General features: G+C 55.7%; 1 protein-coding gene across 1 annotated transcript in view; it reads left to right on the top strand.

Moving 5' to 3' along the window:
• ap5z1 (adaptor related protein complex 5 subunit zeta 1) overlaps positions 1 to 22,250 on the top strand; it is an 88,031-nt gene that overhangs the window by 48,390 nt on the left and 17,391 nt on the right.

Raw genomic sequence — 22,250 nt, 5'->3', positions numbered from 1 at the left:
ATCTGACTATGTGCTGTAGTTCCCAGCGTGGGGACAGTCCAGGCCTGGTATCTGACTATGTGTTGTAGTTCCCAGCGTGGGGACAGTCCAGGCCTGGTATCTGACTATGTGTTGTAGTTCCCAGCGTGGGGACAGTCCAGGCCTGGTATCTGACTATGTGCTGTAGTTCCCAGCGTGGGGACAGTCCAGGCCTGGTATCTGACTATGTGTTGTAGTTCCCAGCGTGGGGACAGTCCAGGCCTGGTATCTGACTATGTGCTGTAGTTCCCAGCGTGGGGACAGTCCAGGCCTGGTATCTGACTATGTGCTGTAGTTCCCAGCGTGGGGACAGTCCAGGCCTGGTATCTGACTATGTGCTGTAGTTCCCAGCGTGGGGACAGTCCAGGCCTGGTATCTGACTATGTGCTGTAGTTCCCAGCGTGGGGACAGTCCAGGCCTGGTATCTGACTATGTGCTGTAGTTCCCAGCGTGGGGACAGTCCAGGCCTGGTATCTGACTATGTGCTGTAGTTCCCAGCGTGGGGACAGTCCAGGCCTGGTATCTGACTATGTGCTGTAGTTCCCAGCGTGGGGACAGTCCAGGCCTGGTATCTGACTATGTGCTGTAGTTCCCAGCGTGGGGACAGTCCAGGCCTGGTATCTGACTATGTGCTGTAGTTCCCAGCGTGGGGACAGTCCAGGCCTGGTATCTGACTATGTGCTGTAGTTCCCAGCGTGGGGACAGTCCAGGCCTGGTATCTGACTATGTGCTGTAGTTCCCAGCGTGGGGACAGTCCAGGCCTGGTATCTGACTATGTGTTGTAGTTCCCAGCGTGGGGACAGTCCAGGCCTGGTATCTGACTATGTGCTGTAGTTCCCAGCGTGGGGACAGTCCAGGCCTGGTATCTGACTATGTGCTGTAGTTCCCTAGCGTGGGGACAGTCCAGGCCTGGTATCTGACTATGTGCTGTAGTTCCCAGCGTGGGGACAGTCCAGGCCTGGTATCTGACTATGTGCTGTAGTTCCCAGCGTGGGGACAGTCCAGGCCTGGTATCTGACTATGTGCTGTAGTTCCCAGCGTGGGGACAGTCCAGGCCTGGTATCTGACTATGTGCTGTAGTTCCCAGCGTGGGGACAGTCCAGGCCTGGTATCTGACTATGTGTTGTAGTTCCCAGCGTGGGGACAGTCCAGGCCTGGTATCTGACTATGTGTTGTAGTTCCCAGCGTGGGGACAGTCCAGGCCTGGTATCTGACTATGTGTTGTAGTTCCCAGCGTGGGGACAGTCCAGGCCTGGTATCTGACTATGTGTTGTAGTTCCCAGCGTGGGGACAGTCCAGGCCTGGTATCTGACTATGTGCTGTAGTTCCCAGCGTGGGGACAGTCCAGGCCTGGTATCTGACTATGTGCTGTAGTTCCCAGCGTGGGGACAGTCCAGGCCTGGTATCTGACTATGTGCTGTAGTTCCCAGCGTGGGGACAGTCCAGGCCTGGTATCTGACTATGTGCTGTAGTTCCCAGCGTGGGGACAGTCCAGGCCTGGTATCTGACTATGTGCTGTAGTTCCCAGCGTGGGGACAGTCCAGGCCTGGTATCTGACTATGTGTTGTAGTTCCCAGCGTGGGGACAGTCCAGGCCTGGTATCTGACTATGTGCTGTAGTTCCCAGCGTGGGGACAGTCCAGGCCTGGTATCTGACTATGTGCTGTAGTTCCCAGCGTGGGGACAGTCCAGGCCTGGTATCTGACTATGTGCTGTAGTTCCCAGCGTGGGGACAGTCCAGGCCTGGTATCTGACTATGTGCTGTAGTTCCCAGCGTGGGGACAGTCCAGGCCTGGTATCTGACTATGTGCTGTAGTTCCCAGCGTGGGGACAGTCCAGGCCTGGTATCTGACTATGTGCTGTAGTTCCCAGCGTGGGGACAGTCCAGGCCTGGTATCTGACTATGTGCTGTAGTTCCCAGCGTGGGGACAGTCCAGGCCTGGTATCTGACTATGTGCTGTAGTTCCCAGCGTGGGGACAGTCCAGGCCTGGTATCTGACTATGTGCTGTAGTTCCCAGCGTGGGGACAGTCCAGGCCTGGTATCTGACTATGTGTTGTAGTTCCCAGCGTGGGGACAGTCCAGGCCTGGTATCTGACTATGTGCTGTAGTTCCTAGCGTGGGGACAGTCCAGGCCTGGTATCTGACTATGTGTTGTAGTTCCCAGCGTGGGGACAGTCCAGGCCTGGTATCTGACTATGTGCTGTAGTTCCCAGCGTGGGGACAGTCCAGGCCTGGTATCTGACTATGTGCTGTAGTTCCCAGCGTGGGGACAGTCCAGGCCTGGTATCTGACTATGTGTTGTAGTTCCCAGCGTGGGGACAGTCCAGGCCTGGTATCTGACTATGTGCTGTAGTTCCCAGCGTGGGGACAGTCCAGGCCTGGTATCTGACTATGTGTTGTAGTTCCCAGCGTGGGGACAGTCCAGGCCTGGTATCTGACTATGTGCTGTAGTTCCCAGCGTGGGGACAGTCCAGGCCTGGTATCTGACTATGTGCTGTAGTTCCCAGCGTGGGGACAGTCCAGGCCTGGTATCTGACTATGTGCTGTAGTTCCCAGCGTGGGGACAGTCCAGGCCTGGTATCTGACTATGTGCTGTAGTTCCCAGCGTGGGGACAGTCCAGGCCTGGTATCTGACTATGTGCTGTAGTTCCCAGCGTGGGGACAGTCCAGGCCTGGTATCTGACTATGTGCTGTAGTTCCCAGCGTGGGGACAGTCCAGGCCTGGTATCTGACTATGTGTTGTAGTTCCCAGCGTGGGGACAGTCCAGGCCTGGTATCTGACTATGTGCTGTAGTTCCCAGCGTGGGGACAGTCCAGGCCTGGTATCTGACTATGTGCTGTAGTTCCCAGCGTGGGGACAGTCCAGGCCTGGTATCTGACTATGTGCTGTAGTTCCCAGCGTGGGGACAGTCCAGGCCTGGTATCTGACTATGTGCTGTAGTTCCCAGCGTGGGGACAGTCCAGGCCTGGTATCTGACTATGTGCTGTAGTTCCCAGCGTGGGGACAGTCCAGGCCTGGTATCTGACTATGTGTTGTAGTTCCTAGCGTGGGGACAGTCCAGGCCTGGTATCTGACTATGTGCTGTAGTTCCTAGCGTGGGGACAGTCCAGGCCTGGTATCTGACTATGTGTTGTAGTTCCCAGCGTGGGGACAGTCCAGGCCTGGTATCTGACTATGTGCTGTAGTTCCCAGCGTGGGGACAGTCCAGGCCTGGTATCTGACTATGTGTTGTAGTTCCCAGCGTGGGGACAGTCCAGGCCTGGTATCTGACTATGTGCTGTAGTTCCTAGCGTGGGGACAGTCCAGGCCTGGTATCTGACTATGTTTTGTAGTTCCTAGCGTGGGGACAGTCCAGGCCTGGTATCTGACTATGTGCTGTAGTTCCCAGCGTGGGGACAGTCCAGGCCTGGTATCTGACTATGTGCTGTAGTTCCTAGCGTGGGGACAGTCCAGGCCTGGTATCTGACTATGTGTTGTAGTTCCCAGCGTGGGGACAGTCCAGGCCTGGTATCTGACTATGTGCTGTAGTTCCCAGCGTGGGGACAGTCCAGGCCTGGTATCTGACTATGTGCTGTAGTTCCCAGCGTGGGGACAGTCCAGGCCTGGTATCTGACTATGTGTTGTAGTTCCCAGCGTGGGGACAGTCCAGGCCTGGTATCTGACTATGTGCTGTAGTTCCCAGCGTGGGGACAGTCCAGGCCTGGTATCTGACTATGTGCTGTAGTTCCCAGCGTGGGGACAGTCCAGGCCTGGTATCTGACTATGTGCTGTAGTTCCCAGCGTGGGGACAGTCCAGGCCTGGTATCTGACTATGTGCTGTAGTTCCCAGCGTGGGGACAGTCCAGGCCTGGTATCTGACTATGTGCTGTAGTTCCCAGCGTGGGGACAGTCCAGGCCTGGTATCTGACTATGTGCTGTAGTTCCCAGCGTGGGGACAGTCCAGGCCTGGTATCTGACTATGTGCTGTAGTTCCCTAGCGTGGGGACAGTCCAGGCCTGGTATCTGACTATGTGCTGTAGTTCCCAGCGTGGGGACAGTCCAGGCCTGGTATCTGACTATGTGCTGTAGTTCCTAGCGTGGGGACAGTCCAGGCCTGGTATCTGACTATGTGTTGTAGTTCCCAGTGTGGGGACAGTCCAGGCCTGGTATCTGACTATGTGCTGTAGTTCCCAGCGTGGGGACAGTCCAGGCCTGGTATCTGACTATGTGTTGTAGTTCCTAGCGTGGGGACAGTCCAGGCCTGGTATCTGACTATGTGTTGTACTTCCTAGCGTGGGGACAGTCCAGGCCTGGTATCTGACTATGTGGATGTGTTTTAGTTCCCAGCGTGGGGACAGTCCAGGCCTGGTATCTGACTATGTGTTGTAGTTCCCAGCGTGGGGACAGTCCAGGCCTGGTATCTGACTATGTGCTGTAGTTCCCAGCGTGGGGACAGTCCAGGCCTGGTATCTGACTATGTGTTGTAGTTCCCAGCGTGGGGACAGTCCAGGCCTGGTATCTGACTATGTGCTGTAGTTCCCAGCGTGGGGACAGTCCAGGCCTGGTATCTGACTATGTGCTGTAGTTCCCTAGCGTGGGGACAGTCCAGGCCTGGTATCTGACTATGTGCTGTAGTTCCCAGCGTGGGGACAGTCCAGGCCTGGTATCTGACTATGTGCTGTAGTTCCCAGCGTGGGGACAGTCCAGGCCTGGTATCTGACTATGTGCTGTAGTTCCCAGCGTGGGGACAGTCCAGGCCTGGTATCTGACTATGTGCTGTAGTTCCCAGCGTGGGGACAGTCCAGGCCTGGTATCTGACTATGTGCTGTAGTTCCCAGCGTGGGGACAGTCCAGGCCTGGTATCTGACTATGTGCTGTAGATCCCAGCGTGGGGACAGTCCAGGCCTGGTATCTGACTATGTGCTGTAGTTCCCAGCGTGGGGACAGTCCAGGCCTGGTATCTGACTATGTGTTGTAGTTCCCATTGTGGGGACAGTCCAGGCCTGGTATCTGACTATGTGCTGTAGTTCCTAGCGTGGGGACAGTCCAGGCCTGGTATCTGACTATGTTTTGTAGTTCCCAGCGTGGGGACAGTCCAGGCCTGGTATCTGACTATGTGCTGTAGTTCCCAGCGTGGGGACAGTCCAGGCCTGGTATCTGACTATGTGCTGTAGTTCCCAGCGTGGGGACAGTCCAGGCCTGGTATCTGACTATGTGTTGTAGTTCCCAGCGTGGGGACAGTCCAGGCCTGGTATCTGACTATGTGCTGTAGTTCCTAGCGTGGGGACAGTCCAGGCCTGGTATCTGACTATGTGCTGTAGTTCCTAGCGTGGGGACAGTCCAGGCCTGGTATCTGACTATGTGCTGTAGTTCCCAGCGTGGGGACAGTCCAGGCCTGGTATCTGACTATGTGCTGTAGTTCCCAGCGTGGGGACAGTCCAGGCCTGGTATCTGACTATGTGCTGTAGTTCCCAGCGTGGGGACAGTCCAGGCCTGGTATCTGACTATGTGTTGTAGTTCCCAGCGTGGGGACAGTCCAGGCCTGGTATCTGACTATGTGCTGTAGTTCCCAGCGTGGGGACAGTCCAGGCCTGGTATCTGACTATGTGCTGTAGTTCCCTAGCGTGGGGACAGTCCAGGCCTGGTATCTGACTATGTGCTGTAGTTCCCAGCGTGGGGACAGTCCAGGCCTGGTATCTGACTATGTGCTGTAGTTCCCAGCGTGGGGACAGTCCAGGCCTGGTATCTGACTATGTGCTGTAGTTCCCAGCGTGGGGACAGTCCAGGCCTGGTATCTGACTATGTGTTGTAGTTCCTAGCGTGGGGACAGTCCAGGCCTGGTATCTGACTATGTGCTGTAGTTCCCAGCGTGGGGACAGTCCAGGCCTGGTATCTGACTATGTGCTGTAGTTCCCAGCGTGGGGACAGTCCAGGCCTGGTATCTGACTATGTGCTGTAGTTCCCAGCGTGGGGACAGTCCAGGCCTGGTATCTGACTATGTGTTGTAGTTCCCAGCGTGGGGACAGTCCAGGCCTGGTATCTGACTATGTGGATGTGTTGTAGTTTCTAGCGTGGGACAGTCCAGGCCTGGTATCTGACTATGTGTTGTAGTTCCCAGCGTGGGGACAGTCCAGGCCTGGTATCTGACTATGTGCTGTAGTTCCCAGCGTGGGGACAGTCCAGGCCTGGTATCTGACTATGTGTTGTAGTTCCCAGCGTGGGGACAGTCCAGGCCTGGTATCTGACTATGTGCTGTAGTTCCTAGCGTGGGGACAGTCCAGGCCTGGTATCTGACTATGTTTTGTAGTTCCTAGCGTGGGGACAGTCCAGGCCTGGTATCTGACTATGTGCTGTAGTTCCCAGCGTGGGGACAGTCCAGGCCTGGTATCTGACTATGTGCTGTAGTTCCTAGCGTGGGGACAGTCCAGGCCTGGTATCTGACTATGTGTTGTAGTTCCCAGCGTGGGGACAGTCCAGGCCTGGTATCTGACTATGTGTTGTAGTTCCCAGCGTGGGGACAGTCCAGGCCTGGTATCTGACTATGTGCTGTAGTTCCCAGCGTGGGGACAGTCCAGGCCTGGTATCTGACTATGTGCTGTAGTTCCCAGCGTGGGGACAGTCCAGGCCTGGTATCTGACTATGTGCTGTAGTTCCCAGCGTGGGGACAGTCCAGGCCTGGTATCTGACTATGTGCTGTAGTTCCCAGCGTGGGGACAGTCCAGGCCTGGTATCTGACTATGTGCTGTAGTTCCCAGCGTGGGGACAGTCCAGGCCTGGTATCTGACTATGTGCTGTAGTTCCCAGCGTGGGGACAGTCCAGGCCTGGTATCTGACTATGTGCTGTAGTTCCCTAGCGTGGGGACAGTCCAGGCCTGGTATCTGACTATGTGCTGTAGTTCCCAGCGTGGGGACAGTCCAGGCCTGGTATCTGACTATGTGCTGTAGTTCCTAGCGTGGGGACAGTCCAGGCCTGGTATCTGACTATGTGTTGTAGTTCCCAGCGTGGGGACAGTCCAGGCCTGGTATCTGACTATGTGCTGTAGTTCCCAGCGTGGGGACAGTCCAGGCCTGGTATCTGACTATGTGTTGTAGTTCCTAGCGTGGGGACAGTCCAGGCCTGGTATCTGACTATGTGTTGTACTTCCTAGCGTGGGGACAGTCCAGGCCTGGTATCTGACTATGTGGATGTGTTGTAGTTCCCAGCGTGGGGACAGTCCAGGCCTGGTATCTGACTATGTGGATGTGTTGTAGTTCCCAGCGTGGGGACAGTCCAGGCCTGGTATCTGACTATGTGTTGTAGTTCCCAGCGTGGGGACAGTCCAGGCCTGGTATCTGACTATGTGCTGTAGTTCCCAGCGTGGGGACAGTCCAGGCCTGGTATCTGACTATGTGTTGTAGTTCCTAGCGTGGGGACAGTCCAGGCCTGGTATCTGACTATGTGTTGTAGTTCCCTAGCGTGGGGACAGTCCAGGCCTGGTATCTGACTATGTGCTGTAGTTCCCTAGCGTGGGGACAGTCCAGGCCTGGTATCTGACTATGTGCTGTAGTTCCCAGCGTGGGGACAGTCCAGGCCTGGTATCTGACTATGTGCTGTAGTTCCCAGCGTGGGGACAGTCCAGGCCTGGTATCTGACTATGTGCTGTAGTTCCCAGCGTGGGGACAGTCCAGGCCTGGTATCTGACTATGTGCTGTAGTTCCCAGCGTGGGGACAGTCCAGGCCTGGTATCTGACTATGTGCTGTAGTTCCCAGCGTGGGGACAGTCCAGGCCTGGTATCTGACTATGTGCTGTAGTTCCCAGCGTGGGGACAGTCCAGGCCTGGTATCTGACTATGTGCTGTAGTTCCCAGCGTGGGGACAGTCCAGGCCTGGTATCTGACTATGTGTTGTAGTTCCCAGCGTGGGGACAGTCCAGGCCTGGTATCTGACTATGTGCTGTAGTTCCCAGCGTGGGGACAGTCCAGGCCTGGTATCTGACTATGTGCTGTAGTTCCCTAGCGTGGGGACAGTCCAGGCCTGGTATCTGACTATGTGTTGTAGTTCCCAGCGTGGGGACAGTCCAGGCCTGGTATCTGACTATGTGCTGTAGTTCCTAGCGTGGGGACAGTCCAGGCCTGGTATCTGACTATGTGCTGTAGTTCCCAGCGTGGGGACAGTCCAGGCCTGGTATCTGACTATGTGCTGTAGTTCCCAGCGTGGGGACAGTCCAGGCCTGGTATCTGACTATGTGTTGTAGTTCCCAGCGTGGGGACAGTCCAGGCCTGGTATCTGACTATGTGTTGTAGTTCCCAGCGTGGGGACAGTCCAGGCCTGGTATCTGACTATGTGCTGTAGTTCCCAGCGTGGGGACAGTCCAGGCCTGGTATCTGACTATGTGCTGTAGTTCCCAGCGTGGGGACAGTCCAGGCCTGGTATCTGACTATGTGCTGTAGTTCCCAGCGTGGGGACAGTCCAGGCCTGGTATCTGACTATGTGCTGTATTTCCCAGCGTGGGGACAGTCCAGGCCTGGTATCTGACTATGTGCTGTAGTTCCCAGCGTGGGGACAGTCCAGGCCTGGTATCTGACTATGTGCTGTAGTTCCCAGCGTGGAGACAGTCCAGGCCTGGTATCTGACTATGTGCTGTAGTTCCCTAGCGTGGGGACAGTCCAGGCCTGGTATCTGACTATGTGCTGTAGTTCCCAGCGTGGGGACAGTCCAGGCCTGGTATCTGACTATGTGCTGTAGTTCCTAGCGTGGGGACAGTCCAGGCCTGGTATCTGACTATGTGTTGTAGTTCCCAGTGTGGGGACAGTCCAGGCCTGGTATCTGACTATGTGCTGTAGTTCCCAGCGTGGGGACAGTCCAGGCCTGGTATCTGACTATGTGTTGTAGTTCCTAGCGTGGGGACAGTCCAGGCCTGGTATCTGACTATGTGTTGTACTTCCTAGCGTGGGGACAGTCCAGGCCTGGTATCTGACTATGTGGATGTGTTGTAGTTCCCAGCGTGGGGACAGTCCAGGCCTGGTATCTGACTATGTGGATGTGTTGTAGTTCCCAGCGTGGGGACAGTCCAGGCCTGGTATCTGACTATGTGTTGTAGTTCCCAGCGTGGGGACAGTCCAGGCCTGGTATCTGACTATGTGCTGTAGTTCCCAGCGTGGGGACAGTCCAGGCCTGGTATCTGACTATGTGTTGTAGTTCCTAGCGTGGGGACAGTCCAGGCCTGGTATCTGACTATGTGTTGTAGTTCCCTAGCGTGGGGACAGTCCAGGCCTGGTATCTGACTATGTGCTGTAGTTCCCTAGCGTGGGGACAGTCCAGGCCTGGTATCTGACTATGTGCTGTAGTTCCCAGCGTGGGGACAGTCCAGGCCTGGTATCTGACTATGTGCTGTAGTTCCCAGCGTGGGGACAGTCCAGGCCTGGTATCTGACTATGTGCTGTAGTTCCCAGCGTGGGGACAGTCCAGGCCTGGTATCTGACTATGTGCTGTAGTTCCCAGCGTGGGGACAGTCCAGGCCTGGTATCTGACTATGTGCTGTAGTTCCCAGCGTGGGGACAGTCCAGGCCTGGTATCTGACTATGTGCTGTAGATCCCAGCATGGGGACAGTCCAGGCCTGGTATCTGACTATGTGCTGTAGTTCCCAGCGTGGGGACAGTCCAGGCCTGGTATCTGACTATGTTTTGTAGTTCCCAGCGTGGGGACAGTCCAGGCCTGGTATCTGACTATGTGCTGTAGTTCCCAGCGTGGGGACAGTCCAGGCCTGGTATCTGACTATGTGCTGTAGTTCCCAGCGTGGGGACAGTCCAGGCCTGGTATCTGACTATGTGGATGTGTTGTAGTTTCTAGCGTGGGACAGTCCAGGCCTGGTATCTGACTATGTGTTGTAGTTCCCAGCGTGGGGACAGTCCAGGCCTGGTATCTGACTATGTGCTGTAGTTCCCAGCGTGGGGACAGTCCAGGCCTGGTGTCTGACTATGTGTTGTAGTTCCCAGCGTGGGGACAGTCCAGGCCTGGTATCTGACTATGTGCTGTAGTTCCTAGCGTGGGGACAGTCCAGGCCTGGTATCTGACTATGTGCTGTAGTTCCCAGCGTGGGGACAGTCCAGGCCTGGTATCTGACTATGTGCTGTAGTTCCTAGCGTGAGGACAGTCCAGGCCTGGTATCTGACTATGTGTTGTAGTTCCCAGCGTGGGGACAGTCCAGGCCTGGTATCTGACTATGTGTTGTAGTTCCCAGCGTGGGGACAGTCCAGGCCTGGTATCTGACTATGTGCTGTAGTTCCCAGCGTGGGGACAGTCCAGGCCTGGTATCTGACTATGTGCTGTAGTTCCCTAGCGTGGGGACAGTCCAGGCCTGGTATCTGACTATGTGCTGTAGTTCCCAGCGTGGGGACAGTCCAGGCCTGGTATCTGACTATGTGCTGTAGTTCCCAGCGTGGGGACAGTCCAGGCCTGGTATCTGACTATGTGCTGTAGTTCCCAGCGTGGGGACAGTCCAGGCCTGGTATCTGACTATGTGCTGTAGTTCCCAGCGTGGGGACAGTCCAGGCCTGGTATCTGACTATGTGCTGTAGTTCCCAGCGTGGGGACAGTCCAGGCCTGGTATCTGACTATGTGTTGTAGTTCCCAGCGTGGGGACAGTCCAGGCCTGGTATCTGACTATGTGTTGTAGTTCCCAGCGTGGGGACAGTCCAGGCCTGGTATCTGACTATGTGTGTAGTTCCAGCGTGGGGACAGTCCAGGCCTGGTATCTGACTATGTGTGTAGTTCCAGCGTGGGGACAGTCCAGGCCTGGTATCTGACTATGTGCTGTAGTTCCCAGCGTGGGGACAGTCCAGGCCTGGTATCTGACTATGTGCTGTAGTTCCCAGCGTGGGGACAGTCCAGGCCTGGTATCTGACTATGTGTTGTAGTTCCCAGCGTGGGGACAGTCCAGGCCTGGTATCTGACTATGTGCTGTAGTTCCCAGCGTGGGGACAGTCCAGGCCTGGTATCTGACTATGTGTTGTAGTTCCCAGCGTGGGGACAGTCCAGGCCTGGTATCTGACTATGTGCTGTAGTTCCTAGCGTGGGGACAGTCCAGGCCTGGTATCTGACTATGTTTTGTAGTTCCTAGCGTGGGGACAGTCCAGGCCTGGTATCTGACTATGTGCTGTAGTTCCCAGCGTGGGGACAGTCCAGGCCTGGTATCTGACTATGTGCTGTAGTTCCTAGCGTGGGTACAGTCCAGGCCTGGTATCTGACTATGTGTTGTAGTTCCCAGCGTGGGGACAGTCCAGGCCTGGTATCTGACTATGTGCTGTAGTTCCCAGCGTGGGGACAGTCCAGGCCTGGTATCTGACTATGTGCTGTAGTTCCCAGCGTGGGGACAGTCCAGGCCTGGTATCTGACTATGTGTTGTAGTTCCCAGCGTGGGGACAGTCCAGGCCTGGTATCTGACTATGTGCTGTAGTTCCCAGCGTGGGGACAGTCCAGGCCTGGTATCTGACTATGTGCTGTAGTTCCCAGCGTGGGGACAGTCCAGGCCTGGTATCTGACTATGTGCTGTAGTTCCCAGCGTGTGGACAGTCCAGGCCTGGTATCTGACTATGTGTTGTAGTTCCCAGCGTGGGGACAGTCCAGGCCTGGTATCTGACTATGTGCTGTAGTTCCTAGCGTGGGGACAGTCCAGGCCTGGTATCTGACTATGTGTTGTAGTTCCCAGCGTGGGGACAGTCCAGGCCTGGTATCTGACTATGTGTTGTAGTTCCCAGCGTGGGGACAGTCCAGGCCTGGTATCTGACTATGTGCTGTAGTTCCCAGCGTGGGGACAGTCCAGGCCTGGTATCTAACTATGTGCTGTAGTTCCCTAGCGTGGGGACAGTCCAGGCCTGGTATCTGACTATGTGCTGTAGTTCCCAGCGTGGGGACAGTCCAGGCCTGGTATCTGACTATGTGCTGTAGTTCCCAGCGTGGGGACAGTCCAGGCCTGGTATCTGACTATGTGCTGTAGTTCCCAGCGTGGGGACAGTCCAGGCCTGGTATCTGACTATGTGCTGTAGTTCCCAGCGTGGGGACAGTCCAGGCCTGGTATCTGACTATGTGCTGTAGTTCCCAGCGTGGGGACAGTCCAGGCCTGGTATCTGACTATGTGTTGTAGTTCCTAGCGTGGGGACAGTCCAGGCCTGGTATCTGACTATGTGTTGTACTTCCTAGCGTGGGGACAGTCCAGGCCTGGTATCTGACTATGTGGATGTGTTTTAGTTCCCAGCGTGGGGACAGTCCAGGCCTGGTATCTGACTATGTGGATGTGTTGTAGTTCCCAGCGTGGGGACAGTCCAGGCCTGGTATCTGACTATGTGCTGTAGTTCCCAGCGTGGGGACAGTCCAGGCCTGGTATCTGACTATGTGCTGTAGTTCCCAGCGTGGGGACAGTCCAGGCCTGGTATCTGACTATGTGCTGTAGTTCCTAGCGTGGGGACAGTCCAGGCCTGGTATCTGACTATGTGTTCTAGTTCCCAGCGTGGGGACAGTCCAGGCCTGGTATCTGACTATGTGGATGTGTTGTAGTTTCTAGCGTGGGACAGTCCAGGCCTGGTATCTGACTATGTGTTGTAGTTCCCAGCGTGGGGACAGTCCAGGCCTGGTATCTGACTATGTGCTGTAGTTCCCAGCGTGGGGACAGTCCAGGCCTGGTATCTGACTATGTGTTGTAGTTCCCAGCGTGGGGACAGTCCAGGCCTGGTATCTGACTATGTGCTGTAGTTCCTAGCGTGGGGACAGTCCAGGCCTGGTATCTGACTATGTTTTGTAGTTCCTAGCGTGGGGACAGTCCAGGCCTGGTATCTGACTATGTGCTGTAGTTCCCAGCGTGGGGACAGTCCAGGCCTGGTATCTGACTATGTGCTGTAGTTCCTAGCGTGGGTACAGTCCAGGCCTGGTATCTGACTATGTGTTGTAGTTCCCAGCGTGGGGACAGTCCAGGCCTGGTATCTGACTATGTGCTGTAGTTCCCAGCGTGGGGACAGTCCAGGCCTGGTATCTGACTATGTGCTGTAGTTCCCAGCGTGGGGACAGTCCAGGCCTGGTATCTGACTATGTGTTGTAGTTCCCAGCGTGGGGACAGTCCAGGCCTGGTATCTGACTATGTGCTGTAGTTCCCAGCGTGGGGACAGTCCAGGCCTGGTATCTGACTATGTGCTGTAGTTCCCAGCGTGGGGACAGTCCAGGCCTGGTATCTGACTATGTGTTGTAGTTCCCAGCGTGGGGACAGTCCAGGCCTGGTATCTGACTATGTGCTGTAGTTCCCAGCGTGGGGACAGTCCAGGCCTGGTGTCTGACTATGTGTTGTAGTTCCCAGCGTGGGGACAGTCCAGGCCTGGTATCTGACTATGTGCTGTAGTTCCTAGCGTGGGGACAGTCCAGGCCTGGTATCTGACTATGTGCTGTAGTTCCCAGCGTGGGGACAGTCCAGGCCTGGTATCTGACTATGTGCTGTAGTTCCTAGCGTGAGGACAGTCCAGGCCTGGTATCTGACTATGTGTTGTAGTTCCCAGCGTGGGGACAGTCCAGGCCTGGTATCTGACTATGTGTTGTAGTTCCCAGCGTGGGGACAGTCCAGGCCTGGTATCTGACTATGTGCTGTAGTTCCCAGCGTGGGGACAGTCCAGGCCTGGTATCTGACTATGTGCTGTAGTTCCCTAGCGTGGGGACAGTCCAGGCCTGGTATCTGACTATGTGCTGTAGTTCCCAGCGTGGGGACAGTCCAGGCCTGGTATCTGACTATGTGCTGTAGTTCCCAGCGTGGGGACAGTCCAGGCCTGGTATCTGACTATGTGCTGTAGTTCCCAGCGTGGGGACAGTCCAGGCCTGGTATCTGACTATGTGCTGTAGTTCCCAGCGTGGGGACAGTCCAGGCCTGGTATCTGACTATGTGCTGTAGTTCCCAGCGTGGGGACAGTCCAGGCCTGGTATCTGACTATGTGTTGTAGTTCCTAGCGTGGGGACAGTCCAGGCCTGGTATCTGACTATGTGTTGTACTTCCTAGCGTGGGGACAGTCCAGGCCTGGTATCTGACTATGTGGATGTGTTTTAGTTCCCAGCGTGGGGACAGTCCAGGCCTGGTATCTGACTATGTGGATGTGTTGTAGTTCCCAGCGTGGGGACAGTCCAGGCCTGGTATCTGACTATGTGCTGTAGTTCCCAGCGTGGGGACAGTCCAGGCCTGGTATCTGACTATGTGCTGTAGTTCCCAGCGTGGGGACAGTCCAGGCCTGGTATCTGACTATGTGCTGTAGTTCCTAGCGTGGGGACAGTCCAGGCCTGGTATCTGACTATGTGTTCTAGTTCCCAGCGTGGGGACAGTCCAGGCCTGGTATCTGACTATGTGGATGTGTTGTAGTTTCTAGCGTCCCAGCGTGGGGACAGTCCAGGCCTGGTATCTGACTATGTGTTGTAGTTCCCAGCGTGGGGACAGTCCAGGCCTGGTATCTGACTATGTGCTGTAGTTCCCAGCGTGGGGACAGTCCAGGCCTGGTATCTGACTATGTGTGTAGTTCCAGCGTGGGGACAGTCCAGGCCTGGTATCTGACTATGTGTGTAGTTCCCAGCGTGGGGACAGTCCAGGCCTGGTATCTGACTATGTGCTGTAGTTCCCAGCGTGGGGACAGTCCAGGCCTGGTATCTGACTATGTGCGTAGTTCGACAGTCCAGGCCTGGTATCTGACTATGTGTTGTAGTTCCCTAGCGTGGGGACAGTCCAGGCCTGGTATCTGACTATGTGCTGTAGTTCCCTAGCGTGGGGACAGTCCAGGCCTGGTATCTGACTATGTGCTGTAGTTCCCAGCGTGGGGACAGTCCAGGCCTGGTATCTGACTATGTGCTGTAGTTCCCAGCGTGGGGACAGTCCAGGCCTGGTATCTGACTATGTGCTGTAGTTCCCAGCGTGGGGACAGTCCAGGCCTGGTATCTGACTATGTGCTGTAGTTCCCAGCGTGGGGACAGTCCAGGCCTGGTATCTGACTATGTGCTGTAGTTCCCAGCGTGGGGACAGTCCAGGCCTGGTATCTGACTATGTGCTGTAGTTCCCAGCGTGGGGACAGTCCAGGCCTGGTATCTGACTATGTGCTGTAGTTCCCAGCGTGGGGACAGTCCAGGCCTGGTATCTGACTATGTGTTGTAGTTCCCAGCGTGGGGACAGTCCAGGCCTGGTATCTGACTATGTGCTGTAGTTCCCAGCGTGGGGACAGTCCAGGCCTGGTATCTGACTATGTGGATGTGTTGTAGTTTCTAGCGTGGGACAGTCCAGGCCTGGTATCTGACTATGTGTTGTAGTTCCCAGCGTGGGGACAGTCCAGGCCTGGTATCTGACTATGTGCTGTAGTTCCCAGCGTGGGGACAGTCCAGGCCTGGTGTCTGACTATGTGTTGTAGTTCCCAGCGTGGGGACAGTCCAGGCCTGGTATCTGACTATGTGCTGTAGTTCCTAGCGTGGGGACAGTCCAGGCCTGGTATCTGACTATGTGCTGTAGTTCCCAGCGTGGGGACAGTCCAGGCCTGGTATCTGACTATGTGCTGTAGTTCCTAGCGTGAGGACAGTCCAGGCCTGGTATCTGACTATGTGTTGTAGTTCCCAGCGTGGGGACAGTCCAGGCCTGGTATCTGACTATGTGTTGTAGTTCCCAGCGTGGGGACAGTCCAGGCCTGGTATCTGACTATGTGCTGTAGTTCCCAGCGTGGGGACAGTCCAGGCCTGGTATCTAACTATGTGCTGTAGTTCCCTAGCGTGGGGACAGTCCAGGCCTGGTATCTGACTATGTGCTGTAGTTCCCAGCGTGGGGACAGTCCAGGCCTGGTATCTGACTATGTGCTGTAGTTCCCAGCGTGGGGACAGTCCAGGCCTGGTATCTGACTATGTGCTGTAGTTCCCAGCGTGGGGACAGTCCAGGCCTGGTATCTGACTATGTGCTGTAGTTCCCAGCGTGGGGACAGTCCAGGCCTGGTATCTGACTATGTGCTGTAGTTCCCAGCGTGGGGACAGTCCAGGCCTGGTATCTGACTATGTGTTGTAGTTCCTAGCGTGGGGACAGTCCAGGCCTGGTATCTGACTATGTGTTGTACTTCCTAGCGTGGGGACAGTCCAGGCCTGGTATCTGACTATGTGGATGTGTTTTAGTTCCCAGCGTGGGGACAGTCCAGGCCTGGTATCTGACTATGTGGATGTGTTGTAGTTCCCAGCGTGGGGACAGTCCAGGCCTGGTATCTGACTATGTGCTGTAGTTCCCAGCGTGGGGACAGTCCAGGCCTGGTATCTGACTATGTGCTGTAGTTCCCAGCGTGGGGACAGTCCAGGCCTGGTATCTGACTATGTGCTGTAGTTCCTAGCGTGGGGACAGTCCAGGCCTGGTATCTGACTATGTGTTCTAGTTCCCAGCGTGGGGACAGTCCAGGCCTGGTATCTGACTATGTGGATGTGTTGTAGTTTCTAGCGTGGGACAGTCCAGGCCTGGTATCTGACTATGTGTTGTAGTTCCCAGCGTGGGGACAGTCCAGGCCTGGTATCTGACTATGTGCTGTAGTTCCCAGCGTGGGGACAGTCCAGGCCTGGTATCTGACTATGTGTTGTAGTTCCCAGCGTGGGGACAGTCCAGGCCTGGTATCTGACTATGTGCTGTAGTTCCTAGCGTGGGGACAGTCCAGGCCTGGTATCTGACTATGTTTTGTAGTTCCTAGCGTGGGGACAGTCCAGGCCTGGTATCTGACTATGTGCTGTAGTTCCCAGCGTGGGGACAGTCCAGGCCTGGTATCTGACTATGTGCTGTAGTTCCTAGCGTGGGTACAGTCCAGGCCTGGTATCTGACTATGTGTTGTAGTTCCCAGCGTGGGGACAGTCCAGGCCTGGTATCTGACTATGTGCTGTAGTTCCCAGCGTGGGGACAGTCCAGGCCTGGTATCTGACTATGTGCTGTAGTTCCCAGCGTGGGGACAGTCCAGGCCTGGTATCTGACTATGTGTTGTAGTTCCCAGCGTGGGGACAGTCCAGGCCTGGTATCTGACTATGTGCTGTAGTTCCCAGCGTGGGGACAGTCCAGGCCTGGTATCTGACTATGTGCTGTAGTTCCCAGCGTGGGGACAGTCCAGGCCTGGTATCTGACTATGTGCTGTAGTTCCCAGCGTGTTGACAGTCCAGGCCTGGTATCTGACTATGTGTTGTAGTTCCCAGCGTGGGGACAGTCCAGGCCTGGTATCTGACTATGTGCTGTAGTTCCTAGCGTGGGGACAGTCCAGGCCTGGTATCTGACTATGTGTTGTAGTTCCCAGCGTGGGGACAGTCCAGGCCTGGTATCTGACTATGTGTTGTAGTTCCCAGCGTGGGGACAGTCCAGGCCTGGTATCTGACTATGTGCTGTAGTTCCCAGCGTGGGGACAGTCCAGGCCTGGTATCTAACTATGTGCTGTAGTTCCCTAGCGTGGGGACAGTCCAGGCCTGGTATCTGACTATGTGCTGTAGTTCCCAGCGTGGGGACAGTCCAGGCCTGGTATCTGACTATGTGCTGTAGTTCCCAGCGTGGGGACAGTCCAGGCCTGGTATCTGACTATGTGCTGTAGTTCCCAGCGTGGGGACAGTCCAGGCCTGGTATCTGACTATGTGCTGTAGTTCCCAGCGTGGGGACAGTCCAGGCCTGGTATCTGACTATGTGCTGTAGTTCCCAGCGTGGGGACAGTCCAGGCCTGGTATCTGACTATGTGTTGTAGTTCCTAGCGTGGGGACAGTCCAGGCCTGGTATCTGACTATGTGTTGTACTTCCTAGCGTGGGGACAGTCCAGGCCTGGTATCTGACTATGTGGATGTGTTTTAGTTCCCAGCGTGGGGACAGTCCAGGCCTGGTATCTGACTATGTGGATGTGTTGTAGTTCCCAGCGTGGGGACAGTCCAGGCCTGGTATCTGACTATGTGCTGTAGTTCCCAGCGTGGGGACAGTCCAGGCCTGGTATCTGACTATGTGCTGTAGTTCCCAGCGTGGGGACAGTCCAGGCCTGGTATCTGACTATGTGCTGTAGTTCCTAGCGTGGGGACAGTCCAGGCCTGGTATCTGACTATGTGTTCTAGTTCCCAGCGTGGGGACAGTCCAGGCCTGGTATCTGACTATGTGGATGTGTTGTAGTTTCTAGCGTGGGACAGTCCAGGCCTGGTATCTGACTATGTGTTGTAGTTCCCAGCGTGGGGACAGTCCAGGCCTGGTATCTGACTATGTGCTGTAGTTCCCAGCGTGGGGACAGTCCAGGCCTGGTATCTGACTATGTGTTGTAGTTCCCAGCGTGGGGACAGTCCAGGCCTGGTATCTGACTATGTGCTGTAGTTCCTAGCGTGGGGACAGTCCAGGCCTGGTATCTGACTATGTTTTGTAGTTCCTAGCGTGGGGACAGTCCAGGCCTGGTATCTGACTATGTGCTGTAGTTCCCAGCGTGGGGACAGTCCAGGCCTGGTATCTGACTATGTGCTGTAGTTCCTAGCGTGGGTACAGTCCAGGCCTGGTATCTGACTATGTGTTGTAGTTCCCAGCGTGGGGACAGTCCAGGCCTGGTATCTGACTATGTGCTGTAGTTCCCAGCGTGGGGACAGTCCAGGCCTGGTATCTGACTATGTGCTGTAGTTCCCAGCGTGGGGACAGTCCAGGCCTGGTATCTGACTATGTGTTGTAGTTCCCAGCGTGGGGACAGTCCAGGCCTGGTATCTGACTATGTGCTGTAGTTCCCAGCGTGGGGACAGTCCAGGCCTGGTATCTGACTATGTGCTGTAGTTCCCAGCGTGGGGACAGTCCAGGCCTGGTATCTGACTATGTGTTGTAGTTCCCAGCGTGGGGACAGTCCAGGCCTGGTATCTGACTATGTGCTGTAGTTCCCAGCGTGGGGACAGTCCAGGCCTGGTGTCTGACTATGTGTTGTAGTTCCCAGCGTGGGGACAGTCCAGGCCTGGTATCTGACTATGTGCTGTAGTTCCTAGCGTGGGGACAGTCCAGGCCTGGTATCTGACTATGTGCTGTAGTTCCCAGCGTGGGGACAGTCCAGGCCTGGTATCTGACTATGTGCTGTAGTTCCTAGCGTGAGGACAGTCCAGGCCTGGTATCTGACTATGTGTTGTAGTTCCCAGCGTGGGGACAGTCCAGGCCTGGTATCTGACTATGTGTTGTAGTTCCCAGCGTGGGGACAGTCCAGGCCTGGTATCTGACTATGTGCTGTAGTTCCCAGCGTGGGGACAGTCCAGGCCTGGTATCTAACTATGTGCTGTAGTTCCCTAGCGTGGGGACAGTCCAGGCCTGGTATCTGACTATGTGCTGTAGTTCCCAGCGTGGGGACAGTCCAGGCCTGGTATCTGACTATGTGCTGTAGTTCCCAGCGTGGGGACAGTCCAGGCCTGGTATCTGACTATGTGCTGTAGTTCCCAGCGTGGGGACAGTCCAGGCCTGGTATCTGACTATGTGCTGTAGTTCCCAGCGTGGGGACAGTCCAGGCCTGGTATCTGACTATGTGCTGTAGTTCCCAGCGTGGGGACAGTCCAGGCCTGGTATCTGACTATGTGTTGTAGTTCCTAGCGTGGGGACAGTCCAGGCCTGGTATCTGACTATGTGTCTGTAGCTTCCCAGCGTGGGGACAGTCCAGGCCTGGTATCTGACTATGTGCTGTAGTTCCCAGCGTGGGGACAGTCCAGGCCTGGTATCTGACTATGTGCTGTAGTTCCCAGCGTGGGGACAGTCCAGGCCTGGTATCTGACTATGTGTGTAGTTCCCAGCGTGGGGACAGTCCAGGCCTGGTATCTGACTATGTGCTGTAGTTCCCAGCGTGGGGACAGTCCAGGCCTGGTATCTGACTATGTGCTGTAGTTCCCAGCGTGGGGACAGTCCAGGCCTGGTATCTGACTATGTGTTGTAGTTCCCAGCGTGGGGACAGTCCAGGCCTGGTATCTGACTATGTGCTGTAGTTCCCAGCGTGGGGACAGTCCAGGCCTGGTATCTGACTATGTGCTGTAGTTCCCAGCGTGGGGACAGTCCAGGCCTGGTATCTGACTATGTGCTGTAGTTCCCAGCGTGGGGACAGTCCAGGCCTGGTATCTGACTATGTGCTGTAGTTCCCAGCGTGGGGACAGTCCAGGCCTGGTATCTGACTATGTGTTGTAGTTCCTAGCGTGGGGACAGTCCAGGCCTGGTATCTGACTATGTGTTGTACTTCCTAGCGTGGGGACAGTCCAGGCCTGGTATCTGACTATGTGGATGTGTTTTAGTTCCCAGCGTGGGGACAGTCCAGGCCTGGTATCTGACTATGTGGATGTGTTGTAGTTCCCAGCGTGGGGACAGTCCAGGCCTGGTATCTGACTATGTGCTGTAGTTCCCAGCGTGGGGACAGTCCAGGCCTGGTATCTGACTATGTGCTGTAGTTCCCAGCGTGGGGACAGTCCAGGCCTGGTATCTGACTATGTGCTGTAGTTCCTAGCGTGGGGACAGTCCAGGCCTGGTATCTGACTATGTGTTCTAGTTCCCAGCGTGGGGACAGTCCAGGCCTGGTATCTGACTATGTGGATGTGTTGTAGTTTCTAGCGTGGGACAGTCCAGGCCTGGTATCTGACTATGTGTTGTAGTTCCCAGCGTGGGGACAGTCCAGGCCTGGTATCTGACTATGTGCTGTAGTTCCCAGCGTGGGGACAGTCCAGGCCTGGTATCTGACTATGTGTTGTAGTTCCCAGCGTGGGGACAGTCCAGGCCTGGTATCTGACTATGTGCTGTAGTTCCTAGCGTGGGGACAGTCCAGGCCTGGTATCTGACTATGTTTTGTAGTTCCTAGCGTGGGGACAGTCCAGGCCTGGTATCTGACTATGTGCTGTAGTTCCCAGCGTGGGGACAGTCCAGGCCTGGTATCTGACTATGTGCTGTAGTTCCTAGCGTGGGTACAGTCCAGGCCTGGTATCTGACTATGTGTTGTAGTTCCCAGCGTGGGGACAGTCCAGGCCTGGTATCTGACTATGTGCTGTAGTTCCCAGCGTGGGGACAGTCCAGGCCTGGTATCTGACTATGTGCTGTAGTTCCCAGCGTGGGGACAGTCCAGGCCTGGTATCTGACTATGTGTTGTAGTTCCCAGCGTGGGGACAGTCCAGGCCTGGTATCTGACTATGTGCTGTAGTTCCCAGCGTGGGGACAGTCCAGGCCTGGTATCTGACTATGTGCTGTAGTTCCCAGCGTGGGGACAGTCCAGGCCTGGTATCTGACTATGTGCTGTAGTTCCCAGCGTGTTGACAGTCCAGGCCTGGTATCTGACTATGTGTTGTAGTTCCCAGCGTGGGGACAGTCCAGGCCTGGTATCTGACTATGTGCTGTAGTTCCTAGCGTGGGGACAGTCCAGGCCTGGTATCTGACTATGTGTTGTAGTTCCCAGCGTGGGGACAGTCCAGGCCTGGTATCTGACTATGTGTTGTAGTTCCCAGCGTGGGGACAGTCCAGGCCTGGTATCTGACTATGTGCTGTAGTTCCCAGCGTGGGGACAGTCCAGGCCTGGTATCTAACTATGTGCTGTAGTTCCCTAGCGTGGGGACAGTCCAGGCCTGGTATCTGACTATGTGCTGTAGTTCCCAGCGTGGGGACAGTCCAGGCCTGGTATCTGACTATGTGCTGTAGTTCCCAGCGTGGGGACAGTCCAGGCCTGGTATCTGACTATGTGCTGTAGTTCCCAGCGTGGGGACAGTCCAGGCCTGGTATCTGACTATGTGCTGTAGTTCCCAGCGTGGGGACAGTCCAGGCCTGGTATCTGACTATGTGCTGTAGTTCCCAGCGTGGGGACAGTCCAGGCCTGGTATCTGACTATGTGTTGTAGTTCCTAGCGTGGGGACAGTCCAGGCCTGGTATCTGACTATGTGTTGTACTTCCTAGCGTGGGGACAGTCCAGGCCTGGTATCTGACTATGTGGATGTGTTTTAGTTCCCAGCGTGGGGACAGTCCAGGCCTGGTATCTGACTATGTGGATGTGTTGTAGTTCCCAGCGTGGGGACAGTCCAGGCCTGGTATCTGACTATGTGCTGTAGTTCCCAGCGTGGGGACAGTCCAGGCCTGGTATCTGACTATGTGCTGTAGTTCCCAGCGTGGGGACAGTCCAGGCCTGGTATCTGACTATGTGCTGTAGTTCCTAGCGTGGGGACAGTCCAGGCCTGGTATCTGACTATGTGTTCTAGTTCCCAGCGTGGGGACAGTCCAGGCCTGGTATCTGACTATGTGGATGTGTTGTAGTTTCTAGCGTGGGACAGTCCA

Source organism: Salmo salar, chromosome 18 (genome assembly GCF_965601325.2).
Source record: "Salmo salar chromosome 18, fSalSal1, whole genome shotgun sequence".
Classification (NCBI taxonomy): domain Eukaryota; kingdom Metazoa; phylum Chordata; class Actinopteri; order Salmoniformes; family Salmonidae; genus Salmo; species Salmo salar.
The sequence above is the reverse complement of the archived record's forward strand: the minus strand, read 5'-3'. Positions and strand labels throughout refer to the sequence as shown.